This window comes from Bufo bufo, chromosome 1, assembly GCF_905171765.1.
Source record: "Bufo bufo chromosome 1, aBufBuf1.1, whole genome shotgun sequence".
In the NCBI taxonomy this organism is placed as follows: domain Eukaryota; kingdom Metazoa; phylum Chordata; class Amphibia; order Anura; family Bufonidae; genus Bufo; species Bufo bufo.
The window spans coordinates 283,183,477-283,204,106 of NC_053389.1; positions in this window are offsets into that span (position 1 = coordinate 283,183,477).

The following is a 20,630-nucleotide window of genomic DNA, read 5'->3' on the forward strand; positions in this document are numbered from 1 at the left end:
GGCTGCCTTAGGGCGCACCCTGCACAGAAAAAGGGGTGGGCGGAAAAACAAACCTTTTTTTTTAATCACATACTTGCCAGCAGCGCAGCGCTGCCAGGCGCCCTCCCCAGCCAGTGTTCACTCTAAGGCTACTTTCACACCTGCGTTAGGTGCGGATATCTGCACAGACGGATCCGCACCTATAATGCAAACGCTTGTATCCGTTCAGAACGGATCCGTTTGCATTACCATGAACAAAAAAAAAAAAAATATAATAATTATTATTATTATTTTTTTTGTTCATGATAATGCAAACGGATCCGTTTTGACTTTACATTGAAAGTCAAAGGGGGACGGATCCATTTGAAAATTGAGCCATATTGTGTCAACTTCAAACGGATCCGTCCCCATTGACTTACATTGTAAGTCTGGACGGATCCGTTTGCCTCCGCACGGCCAGGCGGACACCCGAACGCTGCAAGCAGCGTTCAGGTGTCCGCCTGCTGAGCGGAGCGGAGGACAAACGGTGCCAAACTGATGCATTCTGAGCGGATCCGCCTCCACTGAGAATGCATTAGGGCTGGACGGATCAGTTCGGGGCCGCTTGTGAGCCCCTTCAAACGGAGCTCACGAGCGGACACCCGAACGCTAGTGTGAAAGTAGCCTAAGCTGCGCTTGTGTTAAGCCACAGATAGGAGCAGGAGGCTGCTGATTGGCCAGTATCAGCTAGCTGCCCTGCCATTGGTCCATCCTTTCACACCCCCTTCTCTCTGGAGCTGAACACAGCAGGAGGTTGTGAAGACAGGAAGCCTGCATTCTCACAGTGGATCATGTGACCATGAAGGAGCATGTGACCAGTGACGTCACAGACCTCCTTCTAACAAATCCATTCTAGCATCTACCCAGCATGTATGGCAGGAGTCTGCTGAGCAAAGACCATGTGCCCAGGTGAGGTGACCACAGAAGTGCCCTGGCATCTGTCTGCTGCTGGAAGCTCAATGTGGAGCTTTATGAATGTAAAAACTAATACCCAAGAGGCTAAACAAAACCCTGCTTGTCTGCTTCTGACCCTAATCTTAACACATAACGTTCATTTGATTGCAATTTACTCTAACACCTAAAGGGATTTTTTTTAAAGCCTGCTGTTTCTCTAGGTGACCTTATGTTGATAGTAGTGTTAATAGAGTCTCAAAGGTCTGTAAAAATAGGGTAACTGCTTTTATAGACCCTTGAGACTCTATTAACACTACTATAAACATAAGGTCACCTAGAGAAAGAGCAAGTTTTTAAAATTATTTTTTTCCTTTAGGTGTTAAAACATAACTTATTTGATTGCTTGAACACTAAAGGAAAACAAATTATGTTGATAGCACTGGTAATAGAGTCTGAAAGGTCTATAGAAGCAGTTACCCTATTTTTACAGACCTTTGAGGCTCTATTAACACTACTATCAACATAAGGTCATCTAGAGACACAGCAGGTTTTTAAAATGATTTTTCCTTTAGGTGTTATAGCAATCAAAATGAAAGTTATGTTTTAACACCTAAAGGAAAAACATAATTAAATAAACATGCTGTTTCTCTAAATGACCTGATGTTGATAGTAGTGTTAATAGAGTCTCAAAGGTTTGTAAAAATAGTGTACCTGCTTCTATAGACCTTTGAGACTCTATTACCACTACTTTTAGCATAAGATCATCTGGAGAAACATCAGGTTTTTTAAATTATAATTTTTTCTTTAGGTGTTAGAGCAATGAAATGGAGGGGGAGAAATGTGACATGGGTGAGGATGGGGTTACATGATGGGCCGGAGACAATGTCTGTAGTCTGTCTGTGCCATGGACGGGGAGAAATATGACATGGGGGGCTGATGGCTGACATGGGGGTCTGATCTGAGGCATTGGGGCTGTGCCTGTGAGCTGAGGTCTAATTAACATTGCGGGTCTGACCTGAGGTGGAATAATAATATTGTTTCCTATTATCCTCCTCTAAAACCTAGGTGCGTCTTATGGGACGAACCTACATTTTGGTGCACCCCTTCCCCCAGGGGGGGCGCACTTGGGCAGCTCAGCCTCTGTTGGTGGTGGACCTTGTCCCAGCCCAGCAATCTACTATCGCCTGTACTTGTTCAGGCCTCACCATTCGTAGAGCTCCATTAGGCCCGACCAAATACCGCTGCAGGTTCTGTCGCCTACTCGCACCTGAGGAAGGGTTTTCACTTGTGCATGTAGCTGGTACAGATCGACCACGTCCTCTCCCTGCAACAGGAGCTCCACCAGCAGCACCACGACCTGGCCCACGATTTAGGATCTTGCCCTAAATGGGTGTTTAATTAACAGTAGAATAGAACGACAGTATGTAAAGGGGGTATCTCACACGGCCTGAACCAAACTAGGCCTCAATTAAATATCTGTTTGGCCAAAATGGCTGTATTTCAAATGCCTGAATCAAACCCCTGTATGTAAAGGGTGTATCTCACATGCCCTGACCCACAGTAGGCCTTAAATTAAAGATTTCTTTGCCAAAAATGGCTGTATTTCAAATGCCTGAATCAAACCCCTGTATGTAAAGGGTGTATCTCACATGGCCTGACACACAGTAGGCCTCAATTAAAGATTTGTTTGGCCAAAATGGCTGTATTTCAAATACCTGAATCAAACCCCTGTATGTAAAGGGTGTATCTCACACGGCCTGACCCACAGTAGGCCTCAATTAAAGATTTGTTTGGCCAAAATGGCTGTATTTCAAATACCTGAATCAAACCCCTTTATGTAAAGGGTGTATCTCACACGGCCTGACCCACTGTAGGCCTCAATTAAAGATTTCTTTGCCCAAAATGGCTGTATTTCAAATGCCTGAATCAAACCCCTGTATTTAAATGGTGTATCTCACACGGCCTGACCCACTGTAGGCCTCAATTAAAGATTTATTTGGCCAAAATGGCTGTATTTCAAATACCTGAATCAAACTCCTGTATATACAGGGTGTATCTCACATGGCCTGACCCATAGTAGGACTGAATTAAAGATTTGTGCACCAAATGACGGTATTTCAAATATCTGAATATAACCCAAATGTATTAAGGGTGTATCTCACAATGACATATGCAGCAAAGGCTGCCAAATAAACTTTTTTGCTTAAACGGGTGTTTGTTTAATAACTCAATATGGCAGCAGTATATAACCCAGGAATTTCAAACGTGCTAATGCTGCAAGGCCTGAAATATTTTTTATTTTGCCCCAAAAAGGGTGTTTTATTAACGAAAGAATATAAGCCCTGTATATACAGGGTTCATCTCCCACGGCCTGACCCACAGTAGGCCTCAATTAAAGATTTGTGCACCAAATGGCGGTATTTCAAATATCTGAATCTAACCCAAATGTATAAAGGGTGTATCTCACAATGACATCTGCATCAAAGGCTGCCAACTAATTTTTTTTTGCCCAAACGAGTGTTTGTTTAATAACTGAATTTGACAGCAGTATATAAGCCTGTAATTTCACACGTGCTGATGCTGCAAGGCCTGAAAGTATGTTTTTAAAACCCCAGAAAATGATGGCTGTATTTCTTTTTTTTTTTTTTTAATCAGATCTTTTTTATTAAACATTTTACAGTGTAAATACACATTTTAACACATTGTAAACAAGGATGACATAGAAATATACTGTCCATAAGGCTAAAAACAAAAAGGATATCAGCTTATGTGTAGTAATTAAGTACCCAACCGACCCCCCCCCCTCCCTCCCTCCCTCCCTCCCTCCCTAACCTGCAAAGTACAAAGGCACATTTTTAAACATTTCCATTCAGACGTCGAAACGACAGACATAAATCCCATAATTTTCCAAATTTCGCTGGGCATCCACGCTTCTGATATACCATCCGTTCATAACTCAGCATCGTGTCAACCGCGTTTAGGAATTCGCCTAGGATTGGCGGCGCTGTCTGTATCCAATGCAGAGCGATTAACTTTCTAGCAACATATAACATTCTACCTATAGCTATTTTATGTACCTGACCAGTAGCCAGTTCAGAGACATATCCCAACACACACACTTTAGGGTCAGAGGGTACTCGTACCTTGTAAACGTCCTGTATTGTCTGACGTACCAACTCCCAGTATCTCCCTAACCTCTCGCACGTCCACATCATATGCAACAAATCTGCAGAAACCACAGAGCATCTTGGACATTCATCCGTGGGCCTGAACCCTATACGGAACAAAAAAAACGGAGTTTTGTAGACTCTATGGACAATAAACAGCTGCGAGAGTTTACGTCCTTCACTCAGGGAAGAGAGAGGTATCGCCTCCAGTATATCAGACCATTGGTCATCAGTTAATTTGCCAACATCTTTCTCCCATTTACTTTTAGCCACCAGTGGATGGGACACTAGGAACTTATCAAGCAATAGCTTATATATACAGGATATCATACCTCTCCTCGCCCCTCTAGACAAAATCTGCTGCAGTGCAGCATCTCTCCCTGCCACCTCACTCGTACCTTTAAATGTGGCGTTGTATGCGTGTCTCACCTGAAGGTACTTATAAAAGTGAGTTCTAGGCAGTTCATACTTCTCCTGAAATCTGATAAATGACATGAACTTCCTTTCCTCCAAAAGGTGACTCAACCTCAGAATACCCTTTCTTTTCCATGCCCCAAACTCAGACAAGGAGAGGAATTCCAGCAGCACGGGGTTGTCCCACAGTGGAGTGTATCCAGTATTGCCGAAAACCCCCCTCAGGAGCTTGACCTTATTCCATACGGACTGCATCAAGTGTCCCAAATCGCCCATCGGACCACTCTTTCCAGCCCCCTTAGTCTCAAGGATCAGCAGTAAGTCATTAGATGACAAGCAATGTTTAAACAACTGACACGACATCTCACTCGACTCCAGTTCCATCCACCCCTTAAAATGTTGGCATTGTGCAGCCAGGAAGTACACCCAGGGGTTTGGCACTGCAAGGCCCCCTTCTGTTTTAGGATATTGTAACGTTTCAAGCTTAATTCTCGGTTGCCCCTTACGCCATATGAGCTCCCTGAAGATAGCATTGATTGGAACAAATTTGGACTTTGACAGCCAGACCGGGGAGTTATGTAGAACATAAAGTAGCTGAGGCATCAACACCATTTTAATGAGGTTAGCTCTTCCCGCCACTGACAGGTATAGTTTACACCATGCCTTAGTTTTATTACGAAATTTAATAACCAGCGGGTCAAAGTTAAGGCGCCCAAAGTCTCAGATTCTCGGGGATATACGGATACCCAAATACTTAAAGGTCTCTACACATGGAATACTTCTGTCTCGCACTGTCTGTGATTGTACTTGCCCGTCAAGCAGCATAATCGCCGACCTACTCCAGTTAATAGTCAGACCCGACAGGTCCCTGAAGCAATCAATGATTTTCATAGCCGCTTCCAAGGATGGACCAGTATCCCCCAGAAAAAGCAAAGTGTCATCTGCATACATCGCCACTTTATTATTAACTGTCCCGTATTGAAACCCCTTAATGTCCGTTGACTTACGAATCGCTGCAGCTAATGGCTCAATCGCAACTGCAAATAGCAGAGGCGACAACGGGCACCCCTGTCTAGTACCCCGGCCCAGACAGAACTTGGGGGACACCCCTCCATTCGCCCTGACACATGCTTTGGGTTTAGAGTATAGCACCCGAACCCAGGATATATACTCATCTCCAAATCCCATATACTTCATAACTCTCCACAGGAATCGCCACTCAATGCTGTCAAAGGCCTTGGCCGCGTCCAAAGAAAGAATAGCCCTATCTCCAACATTGTCAGCTGGAAGTTGAATACTGGCAAACACTCTTCTAATATTAATTGACGTTGATTTCTGAGGCATGAAGCCAGTCTGGTCAGAGTGTATGATAGACAGAATCACTTTAGACAGACGCATGGCTAAGACCTTTGCAAGCAACTTAACATCGGTGGAGAGTAACGATATCGGTCTATATGAGTCAGGGAGAGAGTGATCCTTGTCCGGCTTAGGAATGACTACTATTACCGCCTCCTGCATAGACGGAGGAAGCTCCCCCCTTTCCCTGGAATAATTGAATACCTTCAGAAGTTCCGGGAGCAACACTTCCGCGAAGGACTTATATACTTCCGCTGGAAGCCCATCCAAACCTGGAGCCTTGTCATTAGCCATAGCAGCCAATGCCGCCCTCAATTCTTCTAGCTCAATCGGCTCCTCTAACCGCATACTGTCTTCCCTGGAAAGCTTAGGAAGATCCAATGTGGCCAAAAAGGCGTCAATCTCTTCATCCGAGCATGTCACCTTGGAAGCATACAGAGAGGAATAAAAATTATTCAGTATATTCAAAATGCTATCAGTATCGCGCCTGAAGACGCCGCCAGCATCTAACAGGCCAGATATACATTGTGATCCTTGCTGCGCTTTTGCGATAACCGAGAGCATATGGCCTACACTCTCACCTTCAGTAAAAAATTGCTGCTTATAAAACAGTCGTTTCCTCTCTGCTACCTCCAAGAGGTGACACCTCAACTCCTCCTGCCTAGTCTTCAAGGTATTGCTTGTTATGCTAGAAGGATTTAACACAAAAGCCTCCTCCGCTAGCTTCATGTTATCATGTTTCTGCCGATCAAGCTCTCTAGATTTAGATTTAATCCGACTGACTGTTTTAATAAAGGATCCCCTAAGGAAGGCCTTTATCGCTTCCCAAACGACTAACGGAGATGCAGTCCATTCGTTTATACAAAAATATTCCCTAAGGGATTGAAGCATATCGGACGGGTCACCCATCAGTTTTAACCAAAAGGCATTAAGTCGCCAGTATCTAACCCCCGGCCTGGCTGTCACAGAGATATCAAGGGCGATGCTAAATAAGGATAGGGTCCTAGAAAGATATTCTGAGGTCTGTACAAACGGGAACATATGAGCATTTACCAGACCCAGATCTATACGCGACAGGGAGCCATATGTCGAGGAGCAACACGAGTACTTCCTGTCCAGGGGGTGGGTCTCTCTCCATACATCCATCAGACCTACTTCCCTCAGTATTCTTGCAAACGAGGTTTCACCCGTATTGCTACCGCTAGGTGTGATCTGGCATCTATCAAGCGAACTGTCAAGTACATTATTGAAATCTCCCACTATCAACATTGGAAGTTCAGAAAATTCTGCCATAAACTCTATGAGCCTCCTTAAAGGCACCGAGGAAAATGGTGGGGGTATATAGATTGTCGCCAACACCATTCTCATCCCTTGGACCACACAATGCACTCCTATAAACCTTCCCTCTTCATCCACACATTCCCTGAGACATTCAAATATGATATTCTTATGAACTAGGATACTAACCCCCCTGGAATGCGAGGAGAAGACGGAATGCACCGAATACCCCAGCCACGGCTTTTCCATGACATGTATAGATTGTTTGGTCATATGCGTTTCTTGCAAGCATATTATTGCCGGCTGATATCTAGATAGGTAACGGAACAGACCGTGTCTCTTCGTAGCATCCGCCATTCCCCTCACATTCCAGCTAAGTATTCTCGTGACAGGTCCCATAAGAGTGCATACATACATAAAAGTACATTTGATATTTACACCTCTCCACCTCCCAACAGCTGCGAGGAAAAATAATGTTAATCACCAGATTGCAGACTCCCATCTCTTCTCTATTGCCCACGACAAAATATACAAGGACTGTACGTTTCAGCATTTTAGAATTGCCATCAATAGCACCTTTGACAGTATTAACCCCCGCTAAACCCTTCCCCCCTCCCTACCCCCACCCAACCATCCCCCCCCAGACAATAAACATATGTAGTATAATTAGATTCAGTAATGAACTCGGGGCCAACATTGTGAACCTGGCCCAACAGCGCCTGAAGCAGCACAGCACCCAACAAGATACCATACGCAGGCACATTAAGAATGTGGGGAGCAACCGAGGGCGTATGCTCTACCCACAAAATGTCTCCAGCAACCGGCTAAAGACAAAAGAAAATGTCCACAACGGTGGGTGGACAGTCCAGGGGACATCAAAGCTTCACTCAGGAGCAGGAATGTCCATCAGTCTCAGGTGTCTGTTGATGGAATCCTAAGGCGACGCTCATTTTGATCCAGCCACTTGACCGCAGAGTCCGAGTCTTCAAAGAATACAGCGGATCCAAACGCCACCACCCTGAGCCTGGCCGGGAACATCATGGAGTACTGTACTTGCAAATCTCTCAGCCTCCGTTTAATCTCCACAAAGCGAGCCCTCTTTTTCTGTACATCTGACGAATAGTCACGGAACAGAGACACCTGAACCCCATTGATTTTTAAATCAGGATGTGACCTTGCGGCCCTCAGTATAGTGTCTCTGTCTCGATAATGCAGGATTTTAGCCAGTATTGGACGTGGCGGACGTCCTGGCGGCAAAGGCCTGGTGGGGACCCTATGCGCTCGTTCAACAGCATACAGTGCAGAGAGTCCTTTATCACGGAATTTTTCCGCAAGCCATTTCTCAATAAAATCAGTGGCCTCTGGGCCCTCAGACTTCTCAGGAATGCCCACCAGCCTAACATTATTGCGGCGAGAGCGGTTTTCAAGGTCGTCAGTTTTCGCATAGAGCGCTGCTATATCCTTTGATGCAGCCCTGCTCTCTCTCTGTAGGGTAGCAGCCCCATCTTCCAGATCTGAGACCCTCCTCTCCACCTCTGAGGTGCGCTCAGCCACCTTATGCAGGTCATGCCGGATAATGGATATGTCCGCTTTTAGGCTTCCAATGTTGATATTCATATTCTGGAGAGTGACGTTACAGCTGGCAATAGCTGCCATCACATCTTTCAAGGTGGGCTCAGGGGCATTAATCACTTGCAGGCTAGAACTCGCCCCCCCCTCATGCTGGACTGGGGAATGCTGGTCATCATTACAGGGGCCGTCTTGCTCCCTTACTCCTTCCTCCACTTGTGCCAGGGTGCCCTCTTCTTCTCCCCATACATAGCTGGGGGACTGGTGCGATTTATGAGCGAAGCGCTCTAGCCGCGCTGCCGCTCCCTGACTCACCGCCGCTCTCAGGTCAGGCCACTCTTCCTCCTCAGCGCCATCTTGGGATCTTGCCTCCCTGTCCTGCCGGCTCGGCGTTTTGCCTCTTTTCGCAGGCATATTGTTGTCACTTGTACCGGACCGCTTCCTAACTGTGTCCCCCGCTCCTTCAGAAGTTTAAATAGTATTTCGCCACCGTTTGCGGTATTAAAGACAGGATAATCGCCGGAGCTAGTGCGGCGTGCGTCCTACTCCATGCGCCGCTAGGCTCCGCCCCCCCGATGGCTGTATTTCTAGCTTAAATTGCACACTGACTAATCCAGATGTTGTATATTGCCCAAAAAGTTGTTTTTTTTGGTAACAGAATATAAAAACTGTATATATTAAACTTGAATTTAACATTTGCAGATCAGGAAAATAGTGTTTTTTGGTAAAAAAGTGTGTTTTTAAAACCCCAGAAAATGATGGCTGTATTTCTAGCTTAAATTGCACACTGACTAATCCAGATGTTGTAAATTGCCAAAAAAATTGGTATTTTCAATGTCCCAAAAGCTCAGATGCAGTGCTGGTGCACTGAGCTTGCATAAAATGGCCGCCGCCGCCGCCCACCTAACTGACTTTTTAAAGTTTTTTTTTTTTTTCGGTCACTGGGCTCAGGGCAGGAAAAAAAAATGTGCCCTGCACCCACAAAACACAATGTATGTAGATCGCTGAGTTAGATTCAGATTTTGAGCAAAGACTCTCTCCTATTCTCTCCCTGAAATCACCAGCAGCATCCTCTCCCTACACTAAGCACAGCAGAGTGACGTGCAGCGCTGCGTGACTCCAGCTTATATAGAGGCTGGGTCACATGCTACACTGGCCAATCACAGCCATGCCATTAGTAGGCATGGCTGTGATGGCTTCTAAGGTCAGACAGTTAACCGCTTGTTTTTTGACTGCTCTGCAGCCTTTCAAAAAGCGCCAAGAAAGCGCCGAACACCAAACCCAAACACGAACTTTTACTGAAATGTTCGGGTCCGGGGTCCAAAAATCCTAAAGTTCGGGTTCGCTCAACCCTACTAACAAGCCATGTCCATCCTGATGAAGAACAAACAAGGGCAACACACACTGAACAAATGGCCAACAGTTTTTCACCCTTCAAGTGTAGTCCATGTTGTGGCTCCCATTAGTCCTTTATTTTTAGAAAAGGAGGCATTTTTTAGAGAAGGACGTCCAGGTCCTCATCGATGCTGGAACTACTAAATCGCATTAGAGGGCGCTCCTGCTTCTGGTAGCTCAGGGTTGCAGCAGTTGTGGTGCGCAACTGCCCTCTAGTGGTGCCTTTTGGTAATGGCTGAGCAGATAGCCTGGTGAATGCAGCTATGACCTGCTGCAAGCTGGGATCCCTAGCCAGTGCAGAGGTGGGTAATACCTCTGGCTGGAGATGTTCTGGCAGGCAAACTGGGGGTGCCTGTGGCAACTTCCAGGGTAGGACATATAACAAATTAATAGCAAAGACAGGTGCACTCTGCGGTCTTACTAAACCCTCAAACTGATTTTAAAATTGAGAGATTAGTCAACATGTCCTACGGTGTAGGACATGTCTAAGCCGGGGTACCACGCCAAGGTTTCTCAAGTAGCCCGGGACCTAACACTCTCCTAACTGAGCCGTATGGGCAATACCCGAAGCCAGTGGGCAAATTACAGGAGCATGAGGCCGACTCACAAACAACTCACCAGTTACCTCCAGCATGTAACCATGCTTGCAGTGGGAGGAGGGAGGAGTCTGCGAGTCCCACTCAAGACTGGCTGATATAGCCCAGGCCTCACAGGTGCACCTAATTGTGGCCTGTAGATGGAAAACAGGCACATTTAAATTGGAAAAGATATAGGAAATAGCCACACCCACTCGTATCCACTAAGAGGTGCTCTAGTCTATATGTGAATCACCCTTCACGGTTACAAAATACATATGGAATACTGAAAGACTGGCACTCTCAACACGTGGAGTCGTATGGTTTAAATGCAGATCACAAAATTTATTAATAAGTACATAAAAGGTTAAAAAATAAAAGTGTGTAAATTCATACACTAACAATAATTGGTCACAATCTGGTGCCAGTGATGACAAATGATATCAAGGTCAAATATTCACTTATTCAGTGTTGCAGGTCTTTTTTGTGAAAGTTCACCAAGGTATTTATAAAGAAGGATAAAAAATGACAAGAAGGAAAGGATCCTCCTTCTTCTTCTTAGTGAAAGAAGATCCAATGATGTAGATGTTTCAGTTGTAATAAACTTTAGGTATAATGTTCCTTTTTATATCTTGAGCGGACTGTATAATTTGGCAATTTAGGATGTATCTGGTAACAACCCACTATGTGGGCTTACCTTTATACCGGTCAGTCCCTCTGATGTTTCAAGGTGTATTTGATAACAACCCACTATGCGGGCTTACCTTTATGCCAGTCCGTCACTCTGATATTTCAAAGTATATTTGAGAGCAACCCACTATGTGGGCTTACCTTTTCCTTCGTGTCGGTCGGTCATTCGGATACTTTGGGACCTGCTGGAGGCCGGCGTCCCGGCTATTCCTTTGTCAGCGTCCCACGTGGAATCAGAGACGAGTTCGTCGCTCCGGAAGTGACGTATCGGCACTTAGGATTTTGCTCTTTGGTTTTTTTCTTCCGGTTTTCTGAGGCTTAAGCTTTGTTACAGCCGATCAGACAGGGAGTATATGTTAACATCATTTCTTTCAATTCTGGATGTTTTAAATATCATATGTGAAAAAAGAAAAAATGATATTTAAAACATCCAGAATTGAAAGAAATGATGTTAACATATACTCCATGTCTGATTTTTGAATTTTCCAACCAAGAGTATAAAAACCAACCAAATATGGAGTAGGGTCATTGCCACTGAAGAAGGGGAGAGGTGTCCCCGAAACGCGTTTGGTTTCCAGTGATCCGACTAAAGATCCAGATATGACCCAATTATAAGAAGATATTCCTCACATCTTGCGGGACAACAGTGCACTGTAAATCCGATCGGCTGTAACAAAGCTTAAGCCTCAGAAAACCGGAAGAAAAAACCAAAGAGCAAAATCCTAAGGCTGGGTTCACACTTGAGCGTTTTACAGCGCGTTCAAACGCGATGTAAAACGCTCAACACATGAAAACCAATGCTTCCCTATGGCCCTGGTTCTCACTTGAGCGTTTTACAGCGCGTTTGAACGCGCTGAAAAACGCCCTACGCTCAAACAAGTTCTTGAGCTTCTTTGGGGCGTTTTGACGCGCGTTTGTGGCCATAGGACACTGCAGTCAATCACACAAACGCGCGGCAAACGCGCGTTTACTATTGCAAAAAACGCGCATAAAAACGCGCGACAAAAACGCGCGTTAAACGCGCATATCAAATATGCTCAGGTCTGAACCCAGCCTAAGTGCCGATACGTCACTTCCGGAGCGACGAACTCGTCTCTGATTCCACGTGGTACGCTGACCAAGGAATAGCCGGGACGCCGGCCTCCAGCAGGTCCCAAAGTATCCGAATGACCGACCGGCACAAAGGAAAAGGTAAGCCCACATAGTGGGTTGCTATCAAATATACTTTGAAATATCAGAGTGACGGACTGGCATAAAGGTAAGCCCACATAGTGGGTTGTTATCAAATACACCTTGAAACATCAGAGGGACTGACCGGTATAAAGGTAAGCCCACATAGTGGCTTGTTACCAGATACATCCTAAATTGCCAAATTATACAGTCCACTCAAGATATAAAAAGGAACATTATACCTAAAGTTTATTACAACTGAAACATCTACATCATTGGATCTTCTTTCACTAAGAAGAAGAAGGCGGATCCTTTCCTTCTTGTCATTTTTTATCCTTCTTTATAAATACCTTGGTGAACTTTCACAAAAAAGACCTGCAACACTGAATAAGTGAATATTTGACCTTGATATCATTTGTCATCACTGGCACCAGATTGTGACCAATTATTGTTAGTGTATGAATTTACACACTTTTATTTTTTAACCTTTTATGTACTTATTAATAAATTTTGTGATCTTCATTTAAACCATACGACTCCACGTGTTGAGAGTGCCACATTTAAATTGGAGTTTATACACCTCCAGGAATCTCAATATATACAAACTGAAAAGACTAGCGTGGTATTAGCAGGAGGTGCTCAAACCCACATGCAGTCTTGCATATATACACTGCGTGCAGAATTATTAGGCAAATGAGTATTTTGACCACATCATCCTCTTTATGCATGTTGTCTTACTCCAAGCTGTATAGGCTCGAAAGCATACTACCAATTAAGCATATTAGGTGATGTGCATCTCTGTAATGAGAAGGGGTGTGGTCTAATGACATCAACACCCTATATTAGGTGTGCATAATTATTAGGCAATTTCCTTTCCTTTGGCAAAATGGGTCAAAAGAAGGACTTGACAGGCTCAGAAAAGTCAAAAATAGTGAGATATCTTGCAGAGGGATGCAGCACTCTTAAAATTGCAAAGCTTATGAAGCGTGATCATCGAACAATCAAGCGTTTCATTCAAAATAGTCAACAGGGTCGCAAGAAGCGTGTGGAAAAACCAAGGCGCAAAATAACTGCCCATGAACTGAGAAAAGTCAAGCGTGCAGCTGCCAAGATGCCACTTGCCACCAGTTTGGCCATATTTCAGAGCTGCATCATCACTGGAGTGCCCAAAAGCACAAGGTGTGCAATACTCAGAAACATGGCCAAGGTAAGAAAGGCTGAAAGACGACCACCACTGAACAAGACACACAAGCTGAAACGTCAAGACTGGGCCAAGAAATATCTCAAGACTGATTTTTCTAAGGTTTTATGGACTGATGAAATGAGAGTGAGTCTTGATGGGCCAGATGGATGGGCCCGTGGCTGGATTGGTAAAGGGCAGAGAGCTCCAGTCCGACTCAGACACCAGCAAGGTGGAGGTGGAGTACTGGTTTGGGCTGGTATCATCAAAGATGAGCTTGTGGGGCCTTTTCGGGTTGAGGATGGAGTCAAGCTCAACTCCCAGTCCTACTGCCAGTTTCTGGAAGACACCTTCTTCAAGCAGTGGTACAGGAAGAAGTCTGCATCCTTCAAGAAAAACATGATTTTCATGCAGGACAATGCTCCATCACACGCGTCCAAGTACTCCACAGCGTGGCTGGCAAGAAAGGGTATAAAAGAAGAAAATCTAATGACATGGCCTCCTTGTTCACCTGATCTGAACCCCATTGAGAACCTGTGGTCCATCATCAAATGTGAGATTTACAAGGAGGGAAAACAGTACACCTCTCTGAACAGTGTCTGGGAGGCTGTGGTTGCTGCTGCACGCAATGTTGATGGTGAACAGATCAAAACACTGACAGAATCCATGGATGGCAGGCTTTTGAGTGTCCTTGCAAAGAAAGGTGGCTATATTGGTCACTGATTTGTTTTTGTTTTGTTTTTGAATGTCAGAAATGTATATTTGTGAATGTTGAGATGTTATATTGGTTTCACTGGTAAAAATAAATAATTGAAATGGGTATATATTTGTTTTTTGTTAAGTTGCCTAATAATTATGCACAGTAATAGTCACCTGCACACACAGATATCCCCCTAAAATAGCTAAAACTAAAAACAAACTAAAAACTACTTCCAAAAATATTCAGCTTTGATATTAATGAGTTTTTTGGGTTCATTGAGAACATGGTTGTTGTTCAATAATAAAATTAATCCTCAAAAATACAACTTGCCTAATAATTCTGCACTCCCTGTATAGGGGAACAAATCCTGCACTTGTGGCCCGTTGCTAATGGCAATCCCCAGCAAAAATGCATATGGTGGAGTATGCCCGCAGCGAACCACAAGTACCACAATAGACATCCTACACAAGGTAGCAATTGTAGGACATGTTGACTAATCTCTCAATTTTAAAATCTGTTTGAGGGTTTAGTAAGACCGCAGAGTGCACCTGTCTTTGCTATTAATTTGTTATATTGTTATATTGATTATGACATCCACACAATTGCTACCTTGTGTAGGATGTCTATTGTGGTACTTGTGGTTCGCTGCGGGCATCCTCCTCCATTTTTGCTGGGGATCGCCATTAGCAACGGGCCACAAGTGCAGGATTTGCTCCCCTATATATATGCACGACTGCATGTGGGTTTGAGCACCTCCTGCTAATACCACGCTAGTCTTTTCAGGGTAGGACATATAGCTGCACCCTGGGGTTAAATGTCAGCACAGAATTGTTAATCTGGCCCACCCGTAGTGTGGGGGGTGCGGCCAGGTCAGGGATGAGGGGCTCCGATTCTGGCTGGGGCTGTTCTCTGAACCTCATCCTGCCATCTGGGGTCTCTTGTAGGCATCTAACTCTCCCTGCAGAGCCTGGATCTTCCTGCCAGGCTTCTAGGGTGAGTGCAGGGGACAATGGTTTGGCCAAAAGGGTCACTCTGGTGGCGAAAGGGCCTTGGATAGAGCGCATGGGGGTGTATTGCACCTGGTCGCCCACATACAGGTTGTGACGGGCCTGGGGCAAGTAGGGGCGTTTGACAGAACGACGGCCCACAAATATCTCGGCCCCTGAGTGATTGTCCTGGAGGAAGCCCACTCCTCTCTCCACAGCAAACCATAGTATGGTCCCTGTGCGCCGGACGAGCTTTGGTTCACCTGGCCGGGGGTCGTCTAGCACTTGCTTGACCCACTCCTAAATATATCCGATTTGTACTCCCACGAGGTTTGGGCATGAGCAGTTATTTCTACCGGGACCTCAGGGTTGAGGCGTCCTGACCCAGGGGTGTCCGTTCTGGGCGGCGGAGTGGAAATTCCGGCTGCCTCTGCCGTGCCAGCGGGCGTGCGGAGCAGAGCCTCTCTGGGCCTAGTGGTAGTGAGGCAGAACACCTGGCGCGGTGCAGGGGCAGCTACGGGCTGGACCGGGGCCTCAGGGAGCGGGGATGCTACGACCTGGCCGGGTGGCCGATTCCGGTGCCTCCTGTTGGCGCTTGGCGGTGGTCGCGGCCATCTCTGGAGCTGGAACGTCAGATGCTGGGGATGTAGATGTCATCAGCGATGCAGGTACCTCCAGGACCTGGGCGACTTGGCTGGCGGTGGCTTCCGCAGGAACAGGTTCGTCATCGCTGGTGGCCATCTTGGGGGGCGTCCGGTCGGTGCATCCAGCCATTGCGGAGGGATCCACAGCCTCCGGGTTCCGGACTGTAGACAGGACGTCGTCATCCGCGGGATTCAGGAACGGCGGCCAGCTTTACTTGAACGGCGGCGGCCGTTTCTCCACCAGTCCAGGTATGGCTTCCGGGGACACTCCAAACGTGCAGGGGCCAGCTCTCTTCACGAGCTGGGAGACCCGGATCTCTGGTGGGTAAGTTTCGTAGACGGGTTCTCCTTGGATCGCCATATGGTCCCACTTGTGTGATGGGAGCGCCATATTTCCTGCGTCTCCTCTCTCACTCGGTACAGGGAATGAGGGTGGAGCCCAGAGGGAGGAGTCTTCACTCCCTTGGGTCACATTGCAAATTTCTTGGTGGGCAGGCTTGAGAGTTCCCGCTTCTAAGGGGGCGTATTTGGCATTTTTGCCGAATATAACTTTCATCCAAGCAAGGTACAGATTTAGTCTTAGGTCCCAGCAGGTTTTTAGCAATGGTTGGCAGGAATTTATCTTCTGCTCAATCAACCTGGAGGTTGCAGGAAAGGACGTCTGCTTGTTAGCTCTAAACATGTGGCAGGATTTTGGCTTCTGCACTTTTTATCTTCTGCTGTATAGGGACTGACTAGCTGAGGAGGAATATGACTTCTCCTGGGTCTCTGGACTTTACTCACAGTTATCTTCTCAGGGTATGCTTTTTTCCGGAACTGGAGGTTGTCTTCTTGCTTCATCCAGCTGAGGCTGCAGGGCTCAGGCTGGGGATTGTGATCAATGTCTTAGCATGAGACTAGATCCTGGCTTGGTTCCCTTTATCTGGGAGCTCCTAACATGCACAGCCTTCCCCAACAGGGTTGGCTGGCACACTCACACTAACTTCCTTCTCCACCCAAGCTGCAGGATGTGGGCACAGCCCACTCTGCTCACAGAGGGGGAGCTAAGCTGGAATGAACTATTCCAGCTTAGAAATACTAAACTGAACCTAAGTGTGGCGAAAGCCACTTCGCCACGGTGTTTTGGAGCGGGCTGTTTGCCCGCCTCCTGCCCCTGGATTACGGCCCTTTAAGATACTTTTACTAACTTTTAAACCCCTGAACCTATTCAAGTGAATTTTGGATAGGTTTGTCCCTAAGTTATACTGTTTAAATTGATGTAAGTTATATGTATGGACAATGTAAACTCACAAAGTTGTAACAATTTATAATAAGTGTAACTTGTCAGCTTGGGAGGAATATGCTGGGTGTGTTTCTATTGTGCCATTGTCCCATTGTGTGTTTAAATGGTGATGTCTGTCCTGTTGTCTACACATGTGTATTGGCGACCTCCCTTTGTCCTGAGAGATAATTGGATTGCTCCTCGATTGTCTCCGGGACAGAGAGGAGGAAACCATGATGCATTGTGGGGATATGTTGTATCTGTCCTGTGTCGCAGTCTTCCTTCTGGTCCTCTGGGGGCGTGAACGATTGGTTGCTGTACTTACATTGTATGTGTTGTAAATTACTGATTGGTTGTATTTCAAACCCCTGTGGGCAGTACTATGTTTGTGGTTTATGAATAAAAGAGGCTGTACTTGAAGTACAGTCAGTTCTGCTTGACCTCAAAACGAAGTGCCGTCTCGTTATTGGGGGAATTGGATTGTGTGCTGATTGCCAGGAGTGTAAGCCGATTGTATGCTTTTCCTGTTCCGCGGTTTCCAGTGTTCGTGTAGTTTGCAGTTCGGCAGACTGGTGCTTGCAGTAGCTGCCTCTGCATGGAAAGGAGGATATCGTCTGAGCGGAGTTGTGTGCTGAACGGTCCGCTACAATTGGTGGCAAGCAACGGGATCATTCTCACGGCCCAGAAGGACAGCTACAAGGCAACACCAGTTCCTGGATTACAAACTGAGGGCAACGCTAGTACCCGTACAGCGCCCATATCTACAAAGGAACCAAAATCAGTAGAGCAAGCATGGAGCCCTGCTACACTCAGGAGGAGTTTGATAGAGAGGTTAATGGGGTGCTGTCTCTCTTGGGACCCAACCCTGCGGAGGGCCTCGTGCAGATCGTGAAGTGGAGGATCAGAGAGTACCTGCAGGCCATGGCAGCGGTAAACAGGGGGGAGATACCCCAGCAGCCGAGCAAGTTCCCGGGAGCTGAAGATGCCATCCTTGCTCCCCAGCGGCAGTGTGAGTTACAGGGAGATGAAGGTGCCGTCCTACCTCCCCAACAGCCGAGTATTGTATTGGAAGCAGAGACAACCGGTCTCTCTCTCCAGCGGCAGTGTGTACCCTTAGGAGAGGAGACAGTTGGGCCCTCTCCACAGCAGCCAAGTGATCCACAGGGAGCTGAAGGTGCTGTCCTTCCTCCCCAGCGGCAGTGTGTCCTGCAGGGAGCAGAGATAGTTGATCTCTCTCCCCAGCAGCCAAGTGAGTCCCAGGGAGCTGAAGGTATCGTCCTTGCTCCCCAGCGGCAGTGTGAGTTACAGGGAGCTGAAGGGGCCGTCCTTACTCCCCAGCGCCAGTGTGTATTCATGGGAGAAGAGACAGTCGGTCCTCTCCCCCAACAGGGACCAGAAGTACCGGAGGTCGCGGACCTCATAGACTGGTCCTGGGAGGACTCCGAGCAGGCAAGGGGAGATGGGACCGAAGTCTCTCTACCAGCCCTACAGGGATGCTGGGCAGTCGGCCCAGATCTCCAGCGGCAGTGTGAGTACCAGGAGGAGGAGGTAAGCGATCCCTACCCTCCACAGCTAACCCCTACCGAGGTACTGAGGTCAGTAGAGGAGCCGTTAGCTTCCTCTGACCCCCTCCCAGCAGAAGAGCTGGCATCTGGGCAGAGCGCCGCTGGCCTCTGCCCTAACTTTCCCTTTGTCACCGGGCAGGACTATACCCCGGTTGCTCCAGCGGAAGAGCTGGCAACTGGGCAGAGCACAGTTGGCCTCTGCCCTTCTTTGTCCCCTTGTCCCAGGCTTGTCTACCTGCAGGTCCTCCAGCTGAAGCGCTGGCACCAGGGCAGAGTACCGCCGGTCTCTGCTCACTCAGCGACCCACAAAGCCAAGAGACCAGTGCCCAACACAGCCATGTTGAAGCCATGGGACCGAAACAAGCTACAAAATTCCCTGGGTGCAGTAACCAAGTGTTGGGGGGGGACTGCACTGCAGATTGTATATTATTGTGGGGGAGCTGCCTTGTTGATTGTAATTTACTGTGGGTAGTTGACTCGACTAACTCAGGCACTGACCGACAGAAGGTCAGCTACCTGGTTAGTCTCCCCCCGAATGGGAAGATATGTGGCGAAAGCCACTTCGCCACGGTGTTTTGGAGCGGACTGTTTGCCCGCCTCCTGCCCCTGGATTACGGCCCTTTAAGATACTTTTACTAACTTTTAAACCCCTGAACCTATTCAAGTGAATTTTGAAAAAACAAAAATAGGGGTGGGGGGGAGGTATAGAAAAGGCGCCAAACCGAGCAAAAATGCACTAAATTTTTTTTTATATATATATTTTTTTTATATCATGGTGCTAGTGTGCTAGCATAATAAACAGAAAAAGCTTCTATATATAAAACCACAAAATAAAATAATGATAATAAGAATTATTGATAATAATGAAAAATGAAAAAATTATTAATAAAAAGAATTAATAAAATTAATAAAATTAATAATGAAAAAAATAATGAAAAAAATAATAAAAAATAATCATAATAAAAAAAAAAATCTTAAAGACACATCCAGAATGGGGTCTTTTAAATGCGGTAAAACTCGCTGCAAATGTTGTGCCATGATCGCACACGACGTCAGGGAAATTTCACTCACCAACCTCGAAGAGTCCCTCTCTCTGAGACACGAAATGACCTGTGGCACCACATTTGTTGTTTATCTCCTCCACTGCTCATGCAACATCTACTACATAGGACGCACCACCCAACCACTACGAGAGCGCATGAACAACCACCGATCTAACATCTCCCGTAAAGTAGTTACTCACAGCGTATCACGCCACTTTGCAAACTGCCATGATGGTGACCCCTCCTCACTCCGTGTCATCCCCATAGAATGGGTCCCCGATTCGTACCAGACATTGTGCCGTAAGGAAATGTTCTGGATTTACAAACTCAACACACTCACTCCGTTCGGACTAAATGAATCTCTAGAATACGTCAACTACTAAACCACCCACTCACCCACCTTGTTCTCTGGTCACCATACTGTCACATCAGACATCTTTCCACACCCATTCTTCAGATATGAGAATGAATACACGCACACCACTTGCCTGCCCCAACCCCCTTCATCCGAAAATACCCACTCTTCCCACAACAAGAGACCTATATCTTCCCCCATTACGCTCATTTTCTTTCCCCCCCCCCCTTATAGACTACGCATACAGTATGTGTATGTATATATACAGCCCCTCATATACATGTAAACCATGCATGTACATATATATGTAGATCCCATGCGATTACCATTCCCTATGTATAATTATAATTATATATACATATGTATATAC